This window comes from Heterodontus francisci, chromosome 18 (assembly GCF_036365525.1).
Source record: "Heterodontus francisci isolate sHetFra1 chromosome 18, sHetFra1.hap1, whole genome shotgun sequence".
Taxonomy (NCBI): domain Eukaryota; kingdom Metazoa; phylum Chordata; class Chondrichthyes; order Heterodontiformes; family Heterodontidae; genus Heterodontus; species Heterodontus francisci.
The window spans coordinates 1,539,365-1,553,502 of record NC_090388.1 but is presented as its reverse complement, the minus strand read 5'-3'; the positions used below and the strand labels follow the sequence as shown (position 1 = coordinate 1,553,502).

Sequence of the window (14,138 nt, the reverse complement as noted above, 5' to 3'; positions counted from 1 at the left end):
GTGTGATTTCAAAGCTTTTGTCTGGTGTTAGTAGCACAAGAGGGAGGCAAAACGCACTAAAAAGCAACCAATTAAAACAGCCACCACACACTCAAACAGACTGGTCTGGATTTTACTCCTTGATCCAATCAGAGGATGGTGAGGTCGGGATGTCCACCATGCTGACCCATATTCCAGGGTCGGGGGTCACTGCATGTGAAGGCCATGCTCAAACGTTGGGCTCCCACCTCTCCAGGACTGTCCTGGACTCTCCAGTCACAGCTGCAAACAACACCCGGGAAAAAACATCATAGGACATTAAAAATGAAAAAAATCATTTTCTTTGTGTTCAAAATGATGAGGGGTCTGGACAGAGCAGACAGGGAGAAACATTGGTCGAAGGATCCAGAACCAGAGGACACTGATTTAAGATATTTGGCAAAAGAAGCAACGGCAATATGAGGAAAAACTTTTTTACACAGTGAGTGTTTAGGATGTGGAATGCACTGTCTGAGAGTGTGGTGGAGGCAGGTTCAGTGAGTGTTTAGGATCTGGAATACACTGTCTGAGAGTGTGGTGGAGGCAGGTTCAGTGAGTGTTTCGGATCTGGAATACACTGTCTGAGAGTGTGGTGGAGGCAGGTTCAATCGTGGGTTTCAAAAGGGAATTGGATAATTATCTGAAGAGAAAATATATGCAGGGTTACAGGGAAAAACAAGGAAGTGGGACTGGGTGAGTTGCTCTTGCAGAGAGCCAGCACGGACATGACAAGCTGAGTGGCCTCATTCTGTGCTGTAACTATTCTATGATTATAAAATTTCTTTAAACACCTTTGTTTCTTAGCTATACAAATAATGGAGATGGAGTGGGGGCGGGGTTGAATAGGCTGGTTAACTTGGCAGGGCAGTTGAAGGTCAACTGATAAAACATCCAGGATATGACAACATCCAGGCTTGGGCTGCTAAGTGGCAAGTAACATTTGTGCCACACAAGTGCCAGGCAATGACCATCTCCAACAAGAGAGAATCTAACCATCTCCCCTTGACATTCAATGGCATTACCATCGCTGAATCTCCCACTGTCAACATCCTAGGGGCTACCATTGACCAGAAACTGAACTGGAGTAGCCATATAAATACCATGGCTACAAGAGCAGGTCAGAGGCTGGGAATCCTGCAGCGAGTAACTCACCTCCTGACTCCCCAAAGCCTGTCCACCATCGACAAGGCACAAGTCAGGAGTGTGATGGAATACTCTCCACTTGCCTGGATGGGTGCAACTCCAACAACCCTCCAGAAGCTCGACACCATCCAGGACAAAGCAGTCCACTTGATTGGTACCCTATCCACCACCTTAAACATTCACTCCCTCCACCACCGATGCATGGTGGCAACAGTGTGTACCATCTACAAGATGCACTGCAGTAACTTGCCAAGGCTCCCTCGACAGCACCTTCCAAACCCGCGACCTCTACCACCTAGAAGGACAAGAGCAGCAGATACATGGGACCACCACCGCCTGCAAGTTCCCCACCAAGTCACACACCATCCTGACTTGGAACTATATCACCGTTCCTTCACTGTCACTGGGTCAAAATCCTAGAACTCCCTCCTAACAGCACTGTGGGTATACCTACACCCCAAGGACTGCAGCGGTTCAAGAAGGCAGCTCACCACTCCTTCTCAAGGGCAATTAGGATGGGCAATAAATTCTGGCCTTGCCAAAGAGAGAGAGAGAGAGGCAGGAGAGAGAGAGAGAAAGAACCTTCCAGAAAGAATGCGAAGAAAGAGAGCTGAAGTGGCTTGAGTTAACTAGGGGGTGACAGAGTAACCCCAGTGAAAGCATGGCCAATATGGAGGAGCAGAATTCAGGGCTGGGTACAGGATTGCTAAAACTAGATCAACTAATCTGAAAATTCAATGAGGAAGATGTAGAAGAGTTTTTTGGGCCCTTTGAGAAACTGGCAAGGCAGCTAAAATGGCCAGCTGAGACCTGGCCGCTTTTATTACAAAGCAAGCTTAATGGAAAAGCTGATGAGGTTTATTCCCTGTTGCCAGATAAGAGTTCATCAAATTATGAACTGACAAGAAATGCTATCCTCGGGCATATGAATTAGTACCCGAAACCTATCGCCAAAAGTTTAGAACCCTCAAGGAGCAAGTTGATCAAATTTATCTGGAGTTTGAAAGAAGTAAACGGCTGGCTTTTGACCAGTGGCTGAGGGCTCTTAAAATACAGCTCAGCTCTGAGAATCTCACAGAAGTAATTTTGTTAGAGGAATTTAAACACTCTCTCCCACTCTCCATAAAGACCCATGTAGAGGAGCAGCAGGTTCAGAGAGCCCAGCAAGCAGCCGTTCTGGCTGATGAGTTTGCTTTATTTTATAAGTCAGTTTCCCCACGGCAGAACCTTTCTTAGTCACCCCCACAAATCCGAAAAGGACAAAGGGTGGGGAAGGTGATGGGAGCGTCAGCAGTCCTGGAACAGAAGGAAAAGCAGGAGACACAGGGGGCCCTCCTCTAGGTGCTGTAAGTAAGAGTGAGACCTGGAGACCAGTGTGCTTCCATTGTAATAAAGCAGGGCATTTAAGTGCTGACTGCTGGAAACTAAGGGGAAAACCTGTAGGGTTAATCAGGACACACCCGTTCAGTGAAGAAGGGACCCTGGTGGAAAGCACAGCAGAACAGTAAGAGTGAGACCCAGGAAGCTTACGGCTGCAAGTGCAGGAAAATTTAATAGGATTCCTGAGGTTATCAGGGCTTTGTGTCTGAAGGGAGAGCAAACCCATACCCCTCCAGTGGGGCAAGCAAAACCATAGTGATTCTCAGGAACACAGGCCATTAGATCCCTTTTACAGAGAATGCAGTGAACACCAGAAAGGTGGTGAATGGTATTGGAGGTTAGTGTATGTCTGTACCAGCACACTGGGTGCACCTGGAGTGCGACCTAGTTTCGGGATCAGTGACTGTAGGGATTGTCCCTAGTTTGCCTGTGGACGGGGTTGACCTGCTCCTGGGTAATGATCTGGCGGGGGTGAAGGTGGTAACTTCCCCAGTAGTAAAAGAAAGACCGTGGGAGGCCAGCAAAACAGGGCAGTGGCCGGAGACAGTCCCCTGCAGTTTCCCTGAATTTGCAATGAGTGAGGCCATGATCAAACCAGCTCCCCCAGAGGACGCTGAATTAGCACTGCAGGCAGGTGATCACGAGGTCTGTCTGTCTGAGACTTTCTTTGAGAAGTTAGAAGTCCCAGAGAATGAATTAAATAAATTTTCCCTAGCTGAGGCTCAGCAAGCCAACCCAGTATTGCAAGAGTTAGCACAGGCTGCCCAGTCTGAAAGTGAAGCAGAGGGAGTCCCTGATTGCTACTATTTAAAGAATGAGGTACTGATGAGGAAATGGAGTTCTCCTCACAGACCTGAGAGCAAGGAGTAGACAGTAGTTCACCAGTTAGTGGTGCCACAGAGGTACCGGGGAGAAATATTAAGAAGGGCCCACGAGACTACAGTGGCTGTACATACTGGTATAGGAAAGACAAAAACCCGCATGAGACAGCAGTTTGACTGGCCAAAACTCCACAAAGATGTGGTGGAGTACTGCAGGAGTTGCCACATGTGGCAGGTTGAGGGGAAACCCCAACCTACAGTGAAACCTGTACCCCTAAGTCCTGTACCGGTGTTAGGAAGACCCTCCAGCAGAAGGCTGGTGAACTGTAAGGGACCCCCACCAAGAACAAAAGGGGACAGGCAGGCACACGGCTGGCAACAGTTTAGAAAGAGAAAGGGAAAAAACGACCAAGAGGGCAGGTTAAAGGAAGTCCGGGAGGAATCCAGGATGAAAACCCCTCCTGTCTGGTCAGCCAACCCTGGAAAATTTAAAAATTTAGACCCAACATCCTCCTATGTAAATGCAGACACTAGAAGCACCCCACCAGAGTTGCTGACAACATTTACAGGAACTTGCAGAGACAAAGAAAGACCTCTAGGGGGCACAGAAACTGTGAGGGTGATGCCTCACCTAGTTGAAGTGTCAAGGGGAGTGCAGTAGAGTCTGCACAAATGCCTGCAGGCAGGATATCGCAGAGGCCAAAGGGGAGATTAGCAAAGAATCCTCCCCCACAGTCAGAAATAAAAGGGAACCACCCATCCCCCTGAAGTCAAAAGCCTTTGCATGACTCAGCAAAGCACTGAAGGAGAATTCAGGATAGACCCGCCCACTACTGACTCTCCTGAGAAAACAAACAAATTCAACTTGGGGCTAATTAAATCTAACCCTCCAACCCGCCCCCACTCCCAGACCTCAACAGGAACGAAGACCCTCGGCAGTCAAACCAAGGAAAAACTTCCCCAAAGAACCACATGTTTATTGGCATGCCAAAAAAGGGCCAGTTAAAGCAGCACTGCCATCAAGAAAAGACAGGCTGTAATAAGTTTTAGGATTTATGAATGAATGAGAGAGACGCATGCTTTTTTCCTGTCTTTTATATTTTCTCTCTCGACCCTTTTAATGAAATGCTCTTTTCAACAATCACATTTCATTCCGCTGGGTGTGGAGGTGTCATGCAGACCCCCACCTGCCAAGAATGAGGCATATTAATTTTGTCATATGAACACTGATTTTAAACTGTTGCTGGAGCGAGGAAATGACTTGTTAAACAGATCAGCCGTGGCTGGGAAAAAAACATTTACATACTAACAGACAGTGCTTGTGGAGACAAAGGACCATTCCGTGGCACATTCAACCCACAATGGACTTTGATCACCAGATATTGAAGGTGAGGAAGCTCACTTTCCAGGATGACTGCTAAAATGGCCGAATCCACAAACCGACGTGGTCAAACCAGCTAGTCACATGACTAACCTGCTGGGCAACCTGAGTTTTTCTGAACTGTACGGACAGAGTTTGAGAGAGAAAGACTGTTTGCACCTGAACTGAAAAGACCTTTCCTGGCTGGCTCGCCACAGCCTCTTCTTGTTTGTTCCCATCTCTTTCTCACAGAGCTCCAAATCCACTGAAGATGTGAACCTCAAGAGAGAAAAGTCTCCTACATCGAACAAGGTTTAAGAGTAATACTGGGCTCCAATGAAAAGCAAGACCTATCGACAATCAAGGATTCTACAGTGAGCTCAAAGAACAGTAACCAAAACCATCTTCAGACATTGCCTCAAACTTTTCCACTTTATTTCTTCTTTTCTGTCTCTATCTGCATGTGTGTTAATCGAGTATGCATGCTAGCGTGGGTGCGTCGTGTATCAGTAGGTGTTAACTGAATTAGAGTTTAAGTTTAATAAAGTTCAACTTTTCTTCTTTAAACCTAAGAAAACCTGCTTGACTGGTTTATTTGCCTTACAATTGGAAAGCAGTGAACAAGGATTCCCCAAGGGGGAGGTAAAAACAGTGTGTTTAAAATTAAACCTTATTACGGTAAGACCAGGTGAAGACTGAGAGGGACCCCTAGACACCTTTCTCACCTGGTCATAACACTCTATAGTTTCCTCCTCTTCACCACCTGATTTCTGGACAATGCAGCTTTCTATCGCAAAAGTGCTGTATCAGTAGGTCCACCTTTAAAAAAAAAATTATTAATGCATAAAAAATTCTGGGGTGGGGGAAATTTTATACCACAAAATAACTGGTTTGGGACATTAAAGAGGGTTTGTTGCTCCACAGGATGACGATAACTTACATTATTATAACAGCTTCAGCGGAGTTAAATGTTAAAGTAAATTTGATACACAGTAACATGAAATTGAGACAAGTGACTACAAAAGTCTGATGAGAGGTAGGTTTTAAGGAGCGACTTGAGAGAGAGAGACGGAGTTTTAATGAGGGAATTCCAGAGGAGGGGATACATTTAAGTTAAGTTCCCGTCATCTGACCAGCTGCGAGTTAGGCCGTGGGAAGTCTGCAAGTATAGAATGAAAAAATAATGGGCTCATTGGAAAGGTGACTGAGCGTCAAAGTTATTAACTCTAATTGGCCATTTACCTTCTGGCATTTTGCATTAAGGATATTGGCATGAAACTGTTACAGCTTTGACTTAAATCTGTTTTGTCTTTTAATCACTCCATTCCACAAAGGAACATAAGAAATAGGAGTAGACCATTCGGCCCATCGAGCCTGTTCCACCATTCAATAAGATCATGGCTATCTTTCCCGCACTATCCCCATAACTCTTGTTTCTTTAGCGCCCAAAAATTTATCGTTCTCCGTCTTGAATATCTTCATTAACTGAGCATCTACAAACCTCTGGGGTAGAGAATTCCAAACACACTCAACCCTCTGAGTGAAGAAATTTCTTCTCATCTCAGTCCTGAATGATCGACTCCTTATTCTGAGTCTGTGACTCCGTTCTAGAATGTGGGCTGGGATGGGGATGGATTAATGGACTATCTTAAACAGTACGTATCGTACATCTAACGGGGCCTTTCACTTCAAGTGTAAGTGAAGACAATAATGGCCCCCTCGGTACAATCCCTTTCTTTTCCATTGAGCTATTTTACAATTAAATCTGATCGTCAGTGACAAACACTTAGGAAAATCATACCCGTAAGTTGGGTGACGTAGCAAACACAGGAACAGGAGGAGGCCATTCAGCCCCTCGAGCCTGTTCTGCCTTTCAGTTCCATTGTGGCTGATTTGTACTCAAACTCCATTCACCTGCCTTTGCTCATTAGGTAAGGTCCCACATCAGAGATTAGCGTGCAAAATTAAAGCACATGGGATTGGGGGTAAGGTACTGACATGGATAGAGAATTGGTTGGCAGACAGGAAACAAAGAGTAGGAATTAATGGGTCTTTTTCTGAGTGGCAGCCAGTGACTAGTGGGGTACCGCAGGGATCAGTGCTAGGTCCCCAGCTGTTCACGATATATATTAATGATATAGATGAGGAATTTAAATGTAATATATCCAAGTTTGCAGACGACACAAAGCTGGGTGGGAGTGTGAGCTGAGAGGAGGATGCAGAGAAGCTCCAGGGTGATTTGGACAGGTTGAGTGAGTGGACAAATACATGGCAGATGCAGTATAATGTGGATAAATGTGAGCTTATCCACTTTGGTGGCAAAAACAGAAAGGCAGATTATTATCTGAACGGCGATAGATTGGAAAAGGGGGAGGTGCAGTGAGTGTCCTTGTACACCAGTCACTGAAAGTAAGCATTGTGGTACAGCAGGCAGTTAAGAAGGCAAATGGTATGTTGGCCTTCATAGTGAAAGGATTCGAGTACAGGAGCAAGGATGTCTTGCTGCAATTATACAAGGCCTTGGTGAGACCACATCTGGAGTAGTGTGTGCAGTTTTGGTCTCCATATCTAAGGAAGGATATACTTGCATTGGAGGCAGTACAGCGAAGGTTCACTGGATTGGTTCCTGGGATGAGAGGGTTGTCTTCTGTTGAGAGGCTGTGTAAATTGGGTCTATACTCTCTGGAGTTTAGAAGGATGAGAGGTGATCTTATTGAAACATACAAGATTGTGAAGGGGATGGTCTGGGTCGACACTGTGAGGTTGCTTCCCTTGGCTGGGGAATCTAGAACATGGGAACAGTCTCAAGATAAGGGGTTGGCCATTAAAGACTGAGATGAGGAGAAATTTCTTCACTCAAAGGGTTGTGAATCTTTGGAATCGTTTACCCATGGAGATTCCATCATTGAATATATTCAAGACAGACATCAATTAGATTTTTGATCTTTCAGGGAATCCAGGGATATGGAGAGTGGGGGGGAAAGTGGAATTGAAGCAGAGGATCAGCCATGATCGTATTGAATGGTGGAACAGGCTCGAGGGGCCGAATGGTCTACTCCTGTTCCTACTTCTTACTTTCTTACAACAGCAGTCCCAGCACCAATCCTTGTGGAATACCACTTCTCACCATTTGCCAATTTTAAGTAACGACCTTTAACCACACCTCATCCACCAGCATTCTCTGTTTTCTGTTTTGTAGCCAGCTTCTCATCAAAGTGTTCTGACGTCAGTCACAGGTTTACTGTCTGGCACCGAACTGAAGGCTTTTTGGAAACCCAAATATAATTGTCTACAGTGTTCCCCTTATCTACCCTTTCTGTTACATCTTCAAAGAATTCAGTAAGGTTGATCAAGCATGATCTTCCCTTTTGAAATCTGTGTTGTCTCTTTTGTTTTATTATATTTTAAGTTTTAAGGTGTTCTATATTTGAGTAAGGATTCCATTATCTTTCCTACATTAAGATGCTTCATCTACAGTTCCCTGGACTTGTTCTATCTCCTTTCTTAAACATAGGAATCACATTAGCTCTCTGTCAGTCCTCTGGCACAATTCCATTTTCTAATGAATCATTACATATATTACTAATAGTGCCTCTGCTATCTCTTTGCTAACTTCTTTCAACATGCACTTATCCATCGGGATCAAGGGTGTTATCCTCTCTACGTTTAATTGGTTCATCTATTATCTTCCTCTTTCTATCTAAAATGTCTGTATATATTTTTTTGATCTCGTCCACGATGTTCATCTCCCTCGTAAATACTGCGGCCAAGTAACAATTCAATATTTCTGCTATTTTGCTACCATTGCCTGAGAGTTTATTGTGTGTATCCCTTAGTGGCTGTGTCCCTATCCTAGTGTTTCTTCTGTTATTTTTTGTGTCTGTAGAATACTTTTAAAATTCCTCAATGATTTAATTTCAGTTTCTCTTTTCCCCTAAACTTTACATATTCCCTTTTGTCGCCCTCTCCTTTATTGTCTCTGTACTTGATATGTGCCTTTTTCTTCAGTTTCAGTTTTTCCCTTATTTCTTTCTACATCCCCATTGTGTTGTTACTGTCAAGTTTGTTCTTGCCTTTCAGTGGGATTTATTTCTCCGGAATTTGAGATCACTTTTAAATGTTTTTCACTGGATACAAAACTGGCTGAGTGACAGGAAACAAAGAGTAGTGGTTAATGGATGTTTTTCGGGCTGGTGGAAGGTTTATAGTGGAGTTCCCCAGGGACCCTTGCTTTTTCTGATATATATTAATGACCTAGACCTTGGTGTACAAGGCACAATTTCAAAGTTTGCAGATGATACGAAACTTGGAAGCATTGTGAACTGTGAGGAGGATAGTATAGAACTTCAAAAGGACTTAGACAAGTTGGTGGAATGGGCAGACAGGTGGCAGATGAAGTTCAATGCAGAGAAATGTGAAGTGATTCATTTTGGTAGGAAGAACATGGAGAGATAATATAAAATAAAGGGTACAATTCTAAAGGGGGTGCAGGAGCAGAGGGACCTGGGTGTATATGTGGATAAGTCATTGAAGGTGGCAGGACAGGTTGAGAGAGGGGTTAATAAAGCATACAGTATCCTGGGCTTTATTAATAGGGACATAGAGTACAAGAGCAAGGAAGTTATGTTGAACTTGTATAAGACACTAGTTCAGCCTCAGCTGGAGTATTGTCCAGTTCTGGGTGCTGCCCTTTAGGACAGATGTGAGGATGTTGGAGAGAGTACTGAAAAGATTCAGGAGAATGGTTCCAGGGATGAGGAACTTCAGTTATGAAGATAGATTGAAGAAGTTAGGACTGTTTTCCTTGAAGAAAAGGCTGAGAGGTGATTTGATAGACATATTCAAAATCATGAGGGGTCTGGACAGAGTAGATAGAGAGAAACTGTTCCCACTTGTGAAAGGATTAAGAACGAGAGGGCGCAGATTTAAAGTATTTGGTAAGAGAAGCAAAAGTGACATGAGGAAAAACTTTTTCACGCAGTGAGTGGTTAAGATCTGGAATGCGCTGCCTGAGAATGTGGTGGAGGCAGGTTCAATTGAAGCATTCAAAAGGGAATTAGACAGTTATATGAAAAGGAAGAATGTGCAGGGTTACCGGGAGAAGGCAGGGGAATGGAACTGAGTGAATCGCTCATTCAGATAGCCAGTGCAGACACGATGGGCTGAATGGCTCCTCTGTGCTGTAATAGTGAGTCACTGCTTTTCCATTTCTTTGTTAGGAAATTTTCCAATTTTTTCCCCCTTAGTTCCATTCTCATCCCCTTAAAATCAGCTTATGTCCAATTTATTACTTTGATCTGTGTCTTGCTTGTGTCCTTCCCGAATACGTATCTTAAACCGTATTATGTTGTGATCACTATTATCTAGATGTTACCCCACGCTTGCTCCTCTTATCTGTTCTGGTTCATTTCCTGTTGCTTGATCCAGCAGTGCTCCCTCTGTTATTGAGCTTTTTACATACTGGGTGCGGAGGGAATTTTGCTCACATTCCTTCTATCCCTCTTGCTACCCCTTCCTGCCAGTTTATTTGGGGGTAGTTAAAATCTCCCATGATTATTATTTTATGTCCTTTACCCATTTCATATACTTGCTTACGTATTTCTTCCTCCACCTCCTTTCCACCATTAGGTGGTCTGTAGTTTACTCCTATTAGTGTGATCGGTCCTTGCCTTTAATTTCAATCCACGTGTCAGTTTTTTTACTGTCATTGTTATCTGTAATTAGTACAGCTCCCCCATCCTCTTTCTTATTCTGTTATGTCCTGCAATATTTTGTTGTCAGTCCTGTTCCTTATGTAGCCGTATTTCAGTGATTCCTCATTGTGGATTAATGCCTCCAGTTCCCTGTGTTATTTTGGTCACTGAAATGGCAGTTTAATTTGTTTTTAATAGTTGTTCCTTTAACTTTATTTTCAACAGTCCTTTTACACCAGGGTTATCCAACATACAGCCCATGAGCCAGGATTCGGCCCGCTATAGGTTTCTATCCAGCCCGCAGGTGTAAACTGTACCTGGAGCCAGGGCTCCATGACTGGAGATGGGAAATTTCCTTTTGTCGTCTTCTTGCACAATGACCTTTTTAAAAACATGGTGTTGTCAGTTTCACAGCTGACAGCTGCTGAAGCAGGAGCACGCTTCCCAACTTCGGACAGATTCGGGGTTTTCCGACTTTTTTTAAAAGCCTGCTGTAAAACCCCAAATCTGTCTGATTTTGGGAAGCGCATTCCTGCTTCAGCAGCTGTCAGCTGTGAAACTGACAGCACCATGTTTTTAAACAAACTGACCAATCACAAAGCTGCTTTGCTGAGCGCTGCCGCTCAGTGCAACTGTCAGAGAGACTGTGCGAGAGAGAGGGGGAAACAAAGAGGGTGGGGGGGAAGGCAGAGAGGGAGGGAGTGGGGGGGAAAGCAGAGAGGGAGGGAGTGGGGGGGAAAGCAGAGAGAGGAGAGGAAACAGAGAGAGGAGAGGAAACGGAGGGAACAGAGAGCAAGGATCACACAGAGTGGGGGAACAATGCAGAGAGGGGGTAACACAGGGAGAGAGAGAGAGAGAGAGAGATCATGCCAGACAGATGGATATCTATCCAGAATACTCTGCATCGCTACATCAAGTGTGCGGGCCGAGATCGATTACTTATACAAGCAAAAACAATGTCAGGTATGTCACTAAATCAATTTTCAATATAGTGATGAGAAAGTAAGTTAATAAATTAGTCTTCTCATTTAAAGCTTCTTCACAAAGATGCACATTTGTTGTTTTGATGATGTCATGCAGGCCCCCACCTGCCAAGAATTAGGCATGTTAATTTTGTCATATGAACATTGATTTTACAAAGTGACTCCTGACAACGCATCGGCCCATTGACGTCATCAGAATGTTCCAAGCTGTGCATATGCACAGCTACATCTTGCCAGGACTAAGTGGCACATGCGCGGGATGACGTCGTCGCGCAGTGCGAATGTCATCTCGTATCCATGCCAAGTTCAGCTTCACGCATGCGCGATTAAGCGTCATCGGGTATCCAGCCCTCAACACAGCTGGAGGAAGCGGCTGAATGGGAGAGTTTTGAGCTCTGGGCTGCACCACTTCCCTCCTCTAGGTCACTCGCTCCTATGTCGCCCCGTCACCCATTGCAGCCCGCCTCGCCTCTTCGGGCGGCACGTGGAGAACGATCAAACGTAGGAGCGAGTGACCAAGAGGAGGGAAGTGGCGCCACATAAAAGTAGCGTCTGGAGGGGGGGGGGGGGGGGCGGGGAGCGACCGAAGAGCGGGTGGCGCAAGCGGAGAACAATTGGCCAGGGAAGTACGGGGGGAGCAGTGAGGTCTGGGGGGGGGGAAGTGGCCAGTGGGGCAGGAGGGGGAGAAAGTGAGTTGCCGAGGAGGGAGAGCAGCCAGTGGGGCAGAAGCTAGTAGCTGCGGTCGGGTGACATCAGTCCTGCTCAGTCACATAAACGACTCCCAATAACGAATTGGCAGCACATTTTATACTCTGCCCGATTTTCTTTTCCATTCATCGGGGTGCCAATTCACTATCTTCCATCAAAAATACAATCATGAAATTCCTTTTGTATTTAATAGGATTACTGGAATATTAAATGGATCTGAGGATTACATTTAGTATCCTATAACTACATAGTAGCATATTACTGGGCTTCCATCCAACTTAATGTAAGGTTAGTTTGCTAGAACGATCAAGCCATAAGCATTTCCTGTGATAAACTGAGCAGCGCCATCTTTAATCCTGGCAGCTGGATCGCAGACACCGATGTTACAGTTGAAGAGCCTGAATTTGCTCATGTGCAAGAACTATGTCACTTAGTGGTTACGTTGTCAGCAAATGCAGCCTTGATTTTAAACTGTTACTGGAGTGAAGAAAGGGCTTGTTAAGAAAATCACCAGACACTTGGCAGGAAAAACATTTTTACATACTAACAGACAGTGCTTAGAGGGATAAAGGGGCTATTCCCTGCTCCAATTTAACCCACAATGGACTTTGAGCACCAGGTATTGTGGGTAAGATGAGACATTTCAGGGTTGGCTGAGACAAGAGAATCCACAAACAGACGTGTTCAGACCAGCTAGTCACATGACTAACCTGCTTGGCAACCTGGGTTTTTCTGAATTGTACAAAGAGTTTGAACAGAGAAATGACTGTTTGCTGCTGGACTGAGAATATCGCTCCTGTCTGCTCCCATCTCTTTCTCACAAGCCTCTGGACCCACTGAGGACACATGAACTTCAAGAAAGAAAAGTCTTCTACATCAAACAAAGTTTAAGAAGAATACCGGGCCCCAATGAAAAGCAAGACCTACCTACAATCAAGGACTTTACAGCGAGTTCGAAGAACAGTAACCAAAACCATCTTCAGATATTGCCTCAACCTTTTCCACTTTATTTCTTCTGCTCTTTTCTGTCTCTATCTGTATGTGTGTATTACGTATGCACGCTTGCGTGGGCACGTCGCATATCTGTAGGTGTTAACTGAATGGGTTTAAGTTTAATAAAGTTCAACCTTTTTTCATTAAACCTAAGAAAACCTGTTTGGCTAGTTTCTTTGCCTTGCAATTGGAAGTTAGTGAACAAGGATTCACTAAAGGGGAGCTAAAAATAAACCGGTGTGTTTAAAATTAAACCCTGTTACAGTAAGACCAGATGAAGGCTGAGCGGGAACCCGAGACACTTTCTCATCTGGTCATAACAATTAGTAAGATAAATTTTTAATGCCGTTAACTTTCGAAATTTGCTCACCGACCCCCAGGCTGAGTAAAAATCATAATGTGGCCTTCCGCCGAAAAGGTTGGACAACGCTGTTTTATACCTTTATTTTATAACTCTAGTTGTTCTATGGGTTTTCGCCGGGTGCTCCGGTTTCCTCCCACAAGCCAAAGACTTGCAGGTTGATAGGTAAATTGGCCATTCTAAATTGTCACTAGTATAGGTAGGTGGTAGGGAAATATAGGGTCAGGTGGGGATGTGGTAGGAATATGGAATTAGTGTAGGATTAGTATAAATGGGTGGTTGATGGTCGGCACAGACTCGGTGGGCCGAAGGGCCTGTTTCGGTGCTGTATCTCAAAATAAAATAAAAATGTGCGTTTGTTACCCTCGTTTCTTACCTTGGTCTGACCTTTACTCTCATTGCCTAATTCTTTTACCTTCAGACTTGTGTTATTTTCACCAGATCTATCCCCTCCATTCAGCTGTTTGTCTTATCTCCTTCAGGTGATGCTCTGCTCCACTTGCTATGATTGGTTGACACAGATTGTGCTTTATCACCAATGAAAGCATTGCCAAGTTTTCTCAAAACAATGTTACTGTCCTCTGACAAGAATTGCAGCATCTGCACAAAATCTCTCATTCCTGCCAGCTGTGGAAAATCTCTCATATATTTATAACATTTTTTAACATTTTTTTTGTA

The 14,138-nt window shown here is 44.5% G+C and overlaps 2 protein-coding genes across 4 annotated transcripts in view; one reads left to right on the top strand and one right to left on the bottom strand.

The window, feature by feature from the left end:
* Positions 1 to 14,138, bottom strand: part of zdhhc17 (zinc finger DHHC-type palmitoyltransferase 17) — a 257,851-nt gene that overhangs the window by 12,416 nt on the left and 231,297 nt on the right. Inside the window, exon 17 of the transcript XR_010976802.1 lies at positions 5,448 to 5,541. The gene's annotated coding sequence lies outside the window, so the exon portion shown is untranslated. The remainder of the gene's footprint in view (positions 1 to 5,447; positions 5,542 to 14,138) is intronic.
* The window catches only part of LOC137379376 (cysteine and glycine-rich protein 2-like), a 52,876-nt gene that overhangs the window by 33,549 nt on the left and 5,189 nt on the right, over positions 1 to 14,138 (top strand). The gene's annotated exons all lie outside the window — the stretch shown is intronic.